The sequence below is a fragment of the Canis lupus genome, chromosome 17 (genome assembly GCF_003254725.2).
Source record: "Canis lupus dingo isolate Sandy chromosome 17, ASM325472v2, whole genome shotgun sequence".
Taxonomy (NCBI): domain Eukaryota; kingdom Metazoa; phylum Chordata; class Mammalia; order Carnivora; family Canidae; genus Canis; species Canis lupus.
Genome location: NC_064259.1, coordinates 26,812,973 through 26,824,841, shown reverse-complemented (window position 1 = coordinate 26,824,841; position 11,869 = coordinate 26,812,973). Strand labels below are relative to the sequence as shown.

At 37.8% G+C, this 11,869-nt stretch overlaps 1 long non-coding RNA gene across 1 annotated transcript; it reads left to right on the top strand.

Annotated features, from left to right (window-relative positions):
- Positions 1-659: 659 nt before the first annotated feature.
- Positions 660-5,263, top strand: LOC112664544 (uncharacterized). The gene is made up of 2 exons (XR_003139812.2): positions 660-1,273; positions 4,942-5,263. It is a non-coding gene; the product is annotated as an uncharacterized LOC112664544 (long non-coding RNA).
- The last annotated feature ends 6,606 nt before the right edge of the window (positions 5,264-11,869 follow it).

Here is an 11,869-nt window from a genome sequence, read left to right as displayed (position 1 = left end):
TTAATTAGGAATCTTTTGCATAGATGAAGGCCTTATATTCTACTTCACCTCCATATTTGGGTTTCACTGTACACAAACTTAGCTTCTATGTTTAGGGCAGCTAAATATTCTCCATAAGATTATCTCTGTCGATCAGAATTTAATTTCTCCAGACATTAAGAAAATCATGGCTTTCACCATGAATACTTATGAAGGTTCTGTTCTCAGGCCTTCTGGGTATCACCCTCCAAAACCCTTGAGAGATCAAGGAAAGGTGAGCTCAAAGAGGAAAATTAGAATGTAAATCACACAAAAGCCTAAGGGGTCCTTCACTGAGAGGAAAAAAAAAAATGACTAACAAATTATCATGTCCATAAGTTCTGAAAAATTAAAAAGTTAACAAATAATGAAAATATTGTACATATGTTTTATATTGTGTTGCATCTTATTTCTATGGCTCTGAGTGTGAAGCAACTTTAGGATACTATCTTCAATAAAAGTACATTTTGCCGATGAAAGCACTAATAACATATGTATTTAAAAAGCAACATTTCATAAGAAACATGTGGTTCCATTAGGAGTAGCACATTCTTTGAGTCCTTTATGTTTTACAGCAGGATTCTGAAATGCCTTTATGATTGTGGGGCTGTTTCCTTTCCTGCTTGTAGTTTCACCAAATAAGGCTTCACTGTCTCATAATTATTACTCAGAGGTCTGATGGACTCACATGGACTTTGTTGGATTCTAACACACAAATAAGAATCTCATTTTAAAGTCGTCAATAAATCCAAATACAAAATTTTGCATTGTACACTAGAAAAATACCTTTTTACAAAAGAATACAAAAGAGACAAAGGTTGCTAGGCAACCACCAGGCACAAGCTTTAGCTTTCAAGGTAACAAAGAGACTACTGTACTTCCACCACCTGAAGGTCCTTGCTCAAAGCAACAAAAGAAAACTGACAGTAAGGAGTTGGAACATAACCCAGAACCACCGCCATTCTCCAAAATCATATTGGAACATGTTTTATTGATTTTAATATGTTGACTTAACAACATAAGTAAAAGAAACATTATTTGGATTGTATCCAACTTTAAAAATTCAACTGGCATCTGCTGCATGACTCTGGCCCTTATCTTCTGTGCACTCTAAAAGATATCCTACACACAAGCTTGTCTTTAAACGAGGTCAAGAGTAGGGAAAAACACCTCTGAAGGAACTCTGCCATTGGTGGCTTCAACCTGGTCTTTTCTCTTCAGTGTACTCCAGACTCCCAAACGTCTAATATCTGAGGTTGGTTTTATAAGTTTAAACTGCTTCAATAATCTAGTAATATCTTGGTGAGAATGAATCCAAGTACTAGGTGTCCTATAATGTTTGTGCCACTTGAAAGAGCCTAAAGAGGAACTCTCAAAGGGTTGAATTTCAGACAGAGCAGCTCCTGAGTGAGAACAGCTCACCAGACCACCACCCATTACTCTGTGACAAGCCTAGTGCTGAAGGCTAAAGGATTGCAATCCTTTTGACCTATGGTGCAGAAGAGTACATAGTATGGAGGCAAGCTGCCGGCCTTCAGTCCTGGCTCTACACTTACAAGCCTTATGGCCTTAGACAAGATGCTTATTCCCTCATTTGCAAAAAGGTGAGAAAGACATTACCTATCATCCAGCAGTCAAGTATTAACTGAAATAACATATGCAAAACCTTTACGTAGTTGCTGATATGTGATATGTGCACAAGAGTTTATATTTTTGTTTATATGTTTAATATTTTATTTAAATTCAATTTGTCAAAATATAGTATAACACCCAGTGCTCATCCCACCAAGTGCCCTCCTTGGTGCCCTCACTCAGTCACCCCATCCTCCCACCCTCCTCCCCTTCTGCAACCCTTTGTTTCCCGTAGTTAGGAGTAACATGGTTTGTCTTCCTCTCTAATTTTTCCACACCCAGTTTCCCTCCTTTCTCTCATAGTTCCTTTCACTATTTCTTATATTCCACATATGAATGAAACCATAGGATAACTGTCTTTCTCAGACTGACTTATTTCATTCAGCATAGTACCCTCCAGTTCCAACCACGTCAAAGAAAATAGAATTTATATTATTGATATTACTTAATGTCAATGCCTTCAATATTATGAAGGTCAATAGTAAATGCTGCTCCATCTCACTGATTTAACAAAATACTCTCTGGGTACTTTAACTAAATATCCACTGTCAGAATATTTTGTTCCATCATATAGCATAATATCGGAATGAATGATGTGGGGCAAGAACACAGAAGTGGCACTAGATGGATGTGATTAAAGAACATTAAACATACACCTGTCCCTTTCATCATCCTGCATCATCTGGGGCCATGATATTATGGCAGTGGTGATACAGATAAATGGTCCCCAAAAGAGGATGGGGACCTCTATATAGATCTTAGTCTTGAGTTCCTTGCATTTATATGAATCAGGCTACATGGAATTCTGTACACTTAGGTCACCATAGAATTTCAGATCTTTGGGCTACTATCTAAAGGAAGAATACCCGTAAAACCATAAGGAAATTTCCATTTACAGAAAATCAAGAACTACACTGGAGCTGGCTCGGCCACTTATACGTCATTAAGTCCACCTAGTGCTGCCTTCTGTGCCCTCTGGCCTAATTCAAGCTGCTTTCTTGTGTACTGACAGCTTCTGTTTCCTGACGTTAGCTTCCATATGCTTCACGATGGCCTCACTGGTCCCTCCTTCACAATGACTTTCACTCTCATCCATAGATAAGGACGATGCACGTTGTGTTACTTACTCAAAATCCCAAAACAGAGATTCTAGCTGATAGCAAAAAGGTGAAAAGGGCTGTAACAGACAAATACTGCAATATGCTCCCCCAGAGCCTCTTTGGAAATACAGGGATTTCTCCCCTAGCCACTGGGAGTGCTGCTGCCAGACAGTCCCCAACTGTCAGCCCTCACAGGAACTGCCTCAGCTGCCCCACCCAGGGCAGTGTCCCCTTCCTGGGCAGCTGGGACTTATGAATAGAGAGGATAGTGGCTTAGTCCTCTTGTCCCAACTTCGAACATTTCTGAAGATTCATTCTAGCTTCAAAACTTTCTACAGGAGCACCTGGGTGGCCTCAGTGGTTGAGTATCTGCCTTTGGCTCAGGTCATGATCCCAGGGTCCTGGGATCAAGTGTCACATCAGGCTTCTTACAGGGAACCTGCTTCTTCCTCTGCCTGTGTCTCTGCCTCTCATTGTCTCTCGTGAATAAATAAATAAAATCTTCAAAAACAAAAAAAAACAAAAAAAACCCTTTACGGTATCTGCTAAGCCCTGCACTGAGACTGTAGCACCATTCAACTGCTCCCTCTGCCCACTCTTGCTTGCTTCCTTCCCCTGTCCTCCTCCCCTGCCCCTTGTTGATCTTGAGAGCTCTCTTGGAGAACATTCTTACCCACTGATCTCCACCTCAGAGTGCTTTGTGGGAAACCAGGCAGTGACAGGAGCATAACTCAGACTTTGCACACACCATATCTTCAAGCCAAGCCATATAGGTTGTCACAAGCCAGCCAAAATACTGTTTGCCCTAGATTAAGCACTCATTCCTGATCCAGTAAGCTGTGACCCAAAGGCCAGGAAGATAAGGTTGTGTGGTAGAAAACACCACTTTCAGAGCAGCAGAAACTCTGGGCTAAGTGGAAGGTTTGACAGCTCTTACATTCTCTTATCAATCCCAGGCTGGATGCATAGGTTTGTCCTGTTCTTCCCAAAATCCACAGAATTCAGTCTGATTTCTTTTTTCTTTATAGTTATCACTGCTTCCTCTGCCTCCTGGAGATCCCTGCCTACGCAAGAATGTCTGGAATGAAAACATCTCCACTTTACTGCTATCTAAAAACATTCCCCTTTGAGTTGGAGGGGTTTCCTGCAAATCCTGACAGGAAAACAGAAAGGAGATATGTGAAACAGCAAACATAATTAATACATTAAGAAGAGTTGTTAAAGAGATTTTTAGAAATTCAAGCTTGTGTTATTGCACTAATTAAGGACACTCCGTGATACTTCTTATAAAATTTTAAAAATCCCTTCCTCCTCACATTAGTAATGACTATATCTTTGTTAAGAAAAAAGACTTATTCATTTTGTTTAAAATTATGTGTGCTCGTTATAAAAATTAAAGTAACACGACAAAGAAAAAAATTGTCCAAAGTCCTACTGCCCATAAATAACCATAATTAACATTATGTGAGAATATTATTCTAGTTGTCTATCTATTCATATATCCAGAAAAAATAGATTAACTTTCATTAAAATGGAATTACAATATGCATGCTATTTCAAACTTAAAGTTTCATTTTTAATTTTATCTAACCAAAAAAAATGAAAATGAGGTAAAACTGAAATAATCCTTGAGTATGAAATGCTTCATACTTTTTGGGAATAAGAAGTATTCCCAAAAAGATCACTCTTAGGCCAAAAGATTATGAGGGGCACCTGGGTGGTTCAGCCAGTTAAGTATCTGTCTTTGGCTCAGGTCATGATCCCAGGGTCTTAGGATTGAGCCCCGCATCACTGGGTTCCCGGCTCTAGGGAAATTTAGCTTCTCCCTCTCCCTCTGCCTGCCACTCCCCCTGCTTGTGTTCTGGTGTAGTCAAATAAATAAATAAATAAAATCTTTTTTAAAAAAGTGATTATGAAAGCTTTAAGCTGAAATAATTTCAACTACATATTTCAACTTTAGATGCTTCCAATGGAACCATGTCCTGCCATAAAAAGAGGAGGGCTGAAGCAGACCACATTACCTTCTCTCTCCCTCCTCATTTCCTGATTCAGATTATATCACCATATTATCACGTGTGGCAAAAACTGCTGCTTCTTCCCCAATCTCTATTTCTCCCTCTTTTCAATTATAAGTTTGAGTTGAGCACAAGACATCCCTGCTAAAGACAACATTTCTCTTCCTCCTTTACAGGCAGTTGTGGCCATCTGACAAAATTCTGGGCAAGAAAATACTGGAGAAGTAATGTATGCAACTTCTACGCCATGCCTTTGACGGAGAAGGAGCAGGCCCTTGCCTAGATCCCTTTCCCATCTCTCCACAGGCTAGAATACAGACATGACGCTGATGGCTGGAACTTTTATGTGAGAATATGAAATGAAAGCCACATGCTGATGACGGGCAGAACAATAAAGCAGTAGAAGCCTGGGTCCCAATACCCTCAGCCTCCAAACCAGCCCCAGACTATCTACCCAGGCTTTTACTTGAGGATGAAATACATTTCTACTTCATTAAAGCCAATTCGTTTTTTAGGTTTCTTTTTATAGCATCCTAACTGCATTCTAGCTAATATCTCAACTAATCCATCAATAGACTATACATTTATTGTCTACTCTAAAACCATAATTCCCAGAGTTAGTTTTTCTTAGTTCCATATTCAAAGCCATTCAAAGTTCACAGCAAGTCCCTTTTACCAGGATATCTCCATTCCTGAATCCTGGGAGCTCTCTTTCTCTCTTTGTTTTTATTTGGTTTGTCAGTAGTACATTAGTTTCCTATTGCTACTATAACAAATTACCATACATGAAAACAAACACGAAATCCCAACACGAACTTATCTTGCAGTCCTCTATGTCATAAGTGCAAAATAGATCTCACTGGGCTAAAGTCAAGGTGTTGGCAGGGCTATGTTCCCTTTGAAGGCTCCAGGAGAGAATCTGTCTCGTTGCCTTTTCCAGCCTCTAAAGACTGTTTGCATTCCTTAGTTCATGGCCCCTCTTCCATCCTCAAAGCCTACAATATAGTTCTTCAAATATCTCTCTGATCCTGACCTTCTTGCTTCCCTCTCTTCCTTATAAGAAAAGTTGTGCTCACATTGGGACCATTAGTAATCCAAAAAGGTTCCTCCTCTCAAGATCCCTAACTTAACTGCATCTACAAAATCCCTTTTGGGGACTTTGAGGATTAGGACATGGACATCTGGGGAGAAGGTACATCATTTTGCCTTCCACATATGGTTTTGTTTTATACTCTTTCTTTTATCTGACCAAGTGGTTTTTATCTAGAAAGGGTTCATGAGTGCTTCATTGCCTAAAGTATATGCTACATTATTGAGAATGTATCTTTCCTTTCTACTTGAAAAAATTTGTTTGAAAGTTTTATTAGATCACCACTTTTTCCAACATGGTATTTATTTCTATAGTAAAAACTTGAAGGCAGCATGTCATTTTTCTCTTTGTATGTGATATTCTTTTTCTGACTCAATGCCTTAAGAATTCTCTCTTCATCCATGAAGTTCAACCTAATCAGGCTATGACTAGATGTTGATTGCTTTTTATTATTTTTGCTAGGATACAATAACCTTGTCCAATTTACTCCTTCAGTTCTTTATTTCACAGAAATTTTCTTTTCTTATATCAATTTCTGAATACATTTTTAGTTCCATTTGTGAAATTATATACCAGGGTCATCAGCAATCTTTGCATTGGATTGATTGCCTTTGTCTCTCTTTCACATCTATTACTTTATATTTAATTACTTAAACATCTTATTCTTTTTTATCTGCATTCATTATGGCTATGTCAAGCCTTTTGTCTACATCAGTATTTTCATTTTCACCTATGCTAGTCTGTTCCCTGATACTTTATTATTTCTGTGATGTCTTAGTCTGGTCCTCAATCTGTTTTATTTGCTCTAGAGCCACCTCGCTATATTATCTATTATCTCTTCCCTGAGATGTCACATGTCTGTCATTTTTGCTACATTGCAAGTAACAGAGAGAATTTGTGGGAATTTCTTTTGTTCTGGGTCATTTCCCAGACTGGAATCATAGTTTCTTTTCTGTTTTTGTTCATGTCTGCTTTTATTGTTGCCAAAGTATGGAAGTATGTCTTCACAATTGCACTGTCATTTCTTCTCATGCTTTTCATACTTGATCTGAGCTGCTTTATCCCAATACTTTTTCTGAGATGTAATGTGGATGATTGTTTGCTTTCTCCTCTCAGCTACAATTTGAAGGCTGAATATCTCATATTCAATCATAGACTGAGTCACAGCAGGTGGGGATGAGTTAAAAAGATGGCAAATACCACAAAATCATGGAATAAAGAATTTTAGTTAATAATTATCTACACACTTCTATAATGCTTTTTTCCTTACATTTTGGCCAAAATTTTTCATTTACCCCTTAATATGACCACAATTTTGTAAAAATCACTTTTTTTGGAGAGGCTAGAAAGATAATCTAGTCTCTGCTAACATATTCATCAAAATTTGCATCTATTATGGATAGTTTTATTATGGAGAATTTCTTTTATCTTCACAACTCATACTTCATAATATATAAATTTGGGGAAATATTATCAAATTGGAGATTCTCTATCAAAGAGAAAAATTTTTTCCAACTTCTGGCTTCAGTTCCAAATTTTTCATACCTTGTTTCTCCAGTAGCACTCACATATTTCCAGTGAGTGCCAGATGCCAGGGATACTTTCATATCATTACTCAGTCTCTGGCTTTGCAGTTGCTTAAAGTGACTCCAGTTGGACTTGCAAAGCACAAGGTAGAAGTATTTCTGGAGGCAATTTATATGCTGGTCCAGCTAACAATAACTTAATATTCATGAATAGAATTGCAAATCTCTTAAATATATCTCACTAATTTAATATAGCTATATCCCCAGCTCAACTTACCCTTAGTTAATTCACAAAAAATACCACTGGCCACTCTATTGTCACCCAACACAAGGAGAAGTCATAATAGAAAAAAAAATAGCTCTTAACTGACTACAGTCAAAATAATTTTCTTTTGCAAATTTTACAAAAACACAAGATAATGTGAGAATAGTATGCTAGAGCCCTCCTGTATCATTTCAAAGAATTTATACAGATGAGAGACTCTGAATCTTAAGCTTTATTATATTCAATGTATATGTATCTTTAAATGAATGGATATCTTCAGGTTTTAGACAGTCTCTTCAATTCATGTGAAAACCTGGATCCTTCCCTTCTTCGTGTTTCTTCCACTTACTCTTCTCTCCTCATTCCAATACTTCCCATCAGACAAAGGAAAAGATAAATCCACTCAGTTGTCTTCTTTCATATTTAAAGGTAATAGACATCGCTGCTGTAATGTGATTATATGTTCCTGATAAACTTTATTTTCTGTAAAATTATGCACTAAAAATTGGAGAGTTTATGGGGAAAAATACATTTGGAACACTTCACTCAAAACCTGTGCAACTTTGTTAACACAAAAATACTAGCCACAGTTAAATATCCTACTGGCATTTGTTAAGCGACAATTCTTCTTGGATCCTTTACTTTTTTTACACAGCCCATGCTTCCTAAGCAAAGATCAGGGATAAACTTTTGTTTAGGGATGATTGCATAGCAAATCTAAAAGAGAGAACATCTCCTTCCCCAAAGATATTCCACAGTAGTAAAGTCTCTTTCTCTTCCCTAAGGACACATGCTTGTGTTACAAGGATAAGAGTAATAGCTTTCCAGAAAAGAGGACAGGCAGGTCATTAGCAACCCTGATAAAAGCTCAAAGTCTCCTAAATTTGGGATTTGTTTCCTGTGATGAAAACCCACTATATGTATAGGCAGTATCCAGCCTTCATTTGCATCTCCCTATGGGAAACGGGGTTGGGAAATTAATGCAAGATGGTACTCCAACTATTTTCACTGAGTAATAAACCATCTGTGTCTCTGACCTAAGGGTTTAATGTTCTTCTGTATATGTGTGTGTGTCTTATGTATACATAAGACACACACACACATACATACATGCATCCTGTGGCAAGCTAACTTGCTAGCCTCCAAGTAGGATAAAACCTTAGATCCTTCACAGTTTTTGGTTTAAAAGCATTTGCATCCAACATCATAATTGTTCCTTAAATCTTGGGAATTTCTCTTAGCCTTTAAGATCTGAGTCCTTAAGATACCAATTTCATCAAAATTTAAAATTTGATCCAGGTTATAGCCTTTTGCAATAATCCATTTTAACACGAAAATAACATCCTTATAGCTTCTTCTTCATCTGAAGAATCTACTACAGATTTAACAAAGGCCTTCATGTTTAGGAAATGCAATTCTTGAAGCCACTAACCTCACTACTATTTGTACTCAAAGAAGACACATTTGTAAGATATGAAACTTTTTTATAGGGTTTTTATGTATCACCTAGGTTTCCTCTTTAAATGTGAAAAAGTCTGCCCCTGATCATTTCAAACAATTAATAGGATGGGGGAGGGAACCCAAAACTTTTTTCATCATTCTATGCTAACAAATTCACATTGAAAAAAACATGTCTTATAAAAGAGAACACACATTAGGAAAAATTCTCAGGGTCTACTTTTGTTTTGTTGTTTTGTTTTAACCTACTGGTTTAACCTAAGGGGCATCAGGTCTAGTTTATGAGCTACACCCTACTGCTTCCGAGCATTCTTCCATCTTTTTTAGCCACCACTTCTCATATTATTACTTTGCTCTCCTTTCCTTGTTTGGTTCCTACTTGGTTTGGGGTGGGGGGGGACTGGTGGAGGAGGAGGTGATAGTATTTGTTTGATGTAATTCGCTGATGCTTCAAAAATAAGTTTTGGGGATGCCTGGGTGGCTCAGCGGTTAAGCGTCTGCCTTCGGCCCAAGGCGTGATACTGAAGTCCCAGGATCGGGTCCCACATGGGGCTCCCTGCGTGGAGCCTGCTTCTTTCTCTGCCGTCTCTGCCTCTCTTTCTGTATGTCTCTCATGAATAAATAAATTAAATTTTTAAAAAAGACAAATAAATTTTTTGTACTAGGCATGACACAGCATAGTGCAACATGAATAACAAGCTAACAAGTAAGACACCTCCCTTGTAGTCTAGTTTTCTGCCAAGAAATAACTAGATAGTCTTAAGAACACTATGTTCAGAAGTCCATCTGGAGTATAAGGGAATGGATTTAAAAATCTTTTTGTGTGTGTGGTAAGAACACTTAACATGAGATCTACCCCCCTAGGCCATTTTTAAGTGTACAACACAGTATTGTGGACTACAGGTACAATGTTAAATATCTCCTAAGTTTCTTACAGTTTACAAAGTCTGTAATTCACAGAAAAATGATGTGTATATATATATTTCCTGTTCCTCCCAATAAGAACCAAGAAAAACCCTGGACATTATAAAACAAATATAAGAAGGCTCTGAAAGGTGAAAAGAAGTAGGCAAATCTCATGATCTGAGGAACAATTTGGTAGTGAGCATCTTGAGTTTTCTCCTTTTAGCCACACAGACTGGGTACTGAGAAGCCAGCAACTCAGAAATGCCAAAGGGAACAAACAAAAAATAGCCCCAAAAGATCAGAAGAGAAGCAGTCTACCAAACATAACTTTTAGACAATAACTATTCTACAGTAACCACACACACACACACACACACACACACACACACACACACACGACCTGTGGCCCCACCCCCATCATGCCAGCAAAGTCTGAGTGGCAGTCTAGACTTCTGCCCTCAAAAGGATGGAACAAAGCCAATACTCAATATTCTTCCAGGGTGGTATCAAAAAAAGGCACAGTAGGAAAGTGAGGCTTTCATCCTTACCAGGTGTAATGAGAACCTCTCCCATGGTGTCAGGGAAGCCTAGACTTTCATCACCACTTGGAAATAATAAAGTATCCCTCTCCTTCCCCAGTGAGGTAGTGTCAGACTGGGCCTAGTGGGGGGTCAAGAGTTTCTTCACTGCACAATGGTAAGGAAACCATATCCCCAAAGTCCCATTGTGTCAGTGGGAAGCAGTAGTAAGGCAACCCTCCTCCTCCCAGCCAGGGAGATAAAAGTAGAGACCTATTAAGGAGCTGGAACTCCTATCCCACCCAGCAGTGATGAAGAGTCCCCCATCTCAGGTGTCAACAGAGGTTAAGTGAGGAAGCTAGACTTCTACTCTTTCCTGGCAGTAATGAGATGGTGTCCTCTACCCCCTTCCCTACCAGAGCAATATCAGAGAAGTCAGCTAAAATAGAAAGTTTAAATAATTTCCAGAGTCTTACAGGATATAACCCAAAATATCTAGGTTACAATAAAAAATCATACATCATAACAAGAACCAGCAAGATGTCAAACTTAATTTAAAAACACAACCAACAAATGCCAACCCCAAGATGACAGGAGTGTTAAAATTATCTGACAAAGATTTTAGAGCAGCTTTCTTAAAAATACCTCAACAAGCAATTATAAGAAATTACTTGAAAAAATATTTCAAATATAAAGTCTCGCAAAGGATTGGGAGATATACAAAAGAAATGATTGGAAATTTTAAAACTGAAAAATTCAATAACCAAAAGAAAAAAATCAATGAGTTGGACTCAACAGCAGGAGGACAGAGGAAAGAATCAGTGAGCTTAAAGTCAAACAATAGAAATTACCCAATCTAAACAAAAGAGAAAATATAGACTAAACCAAAATAAATAAACAGAGCATAGGGACCCTTGGGACTTTAAAAAAATCTAATATTCTAATATTCGTGTCATCAGAGTAGAAGGAAAGGAGAAAGAGGATGGAACTGAAAAGTATTTACAGAAATAATGAATAAAAACTCCCCAAACGATAGAAACCTACATATTCAAGAAGAGCTGAGTGACCCACAAACAGAATATATGAAAAGAAATCCACACAAAGACACATCATAGTCAAACTTCTGAAAATTAAAATAAGTTTTGAAAACAATGAGAGAAGAGTAACAATGTATCTATGAAGGAAAAACCATTCAAATTACAGCAAATATCTCACCAGGGTAAGAAAGACACATTTTTCAAGAGCTAAAAGAAAAGAATCTTACAGAATTACCCAGAATCTTACATCAAACAAAAATATCCCTCAGGTATGTTGGAGAAATCAAGGCATTCTCAGATGAAA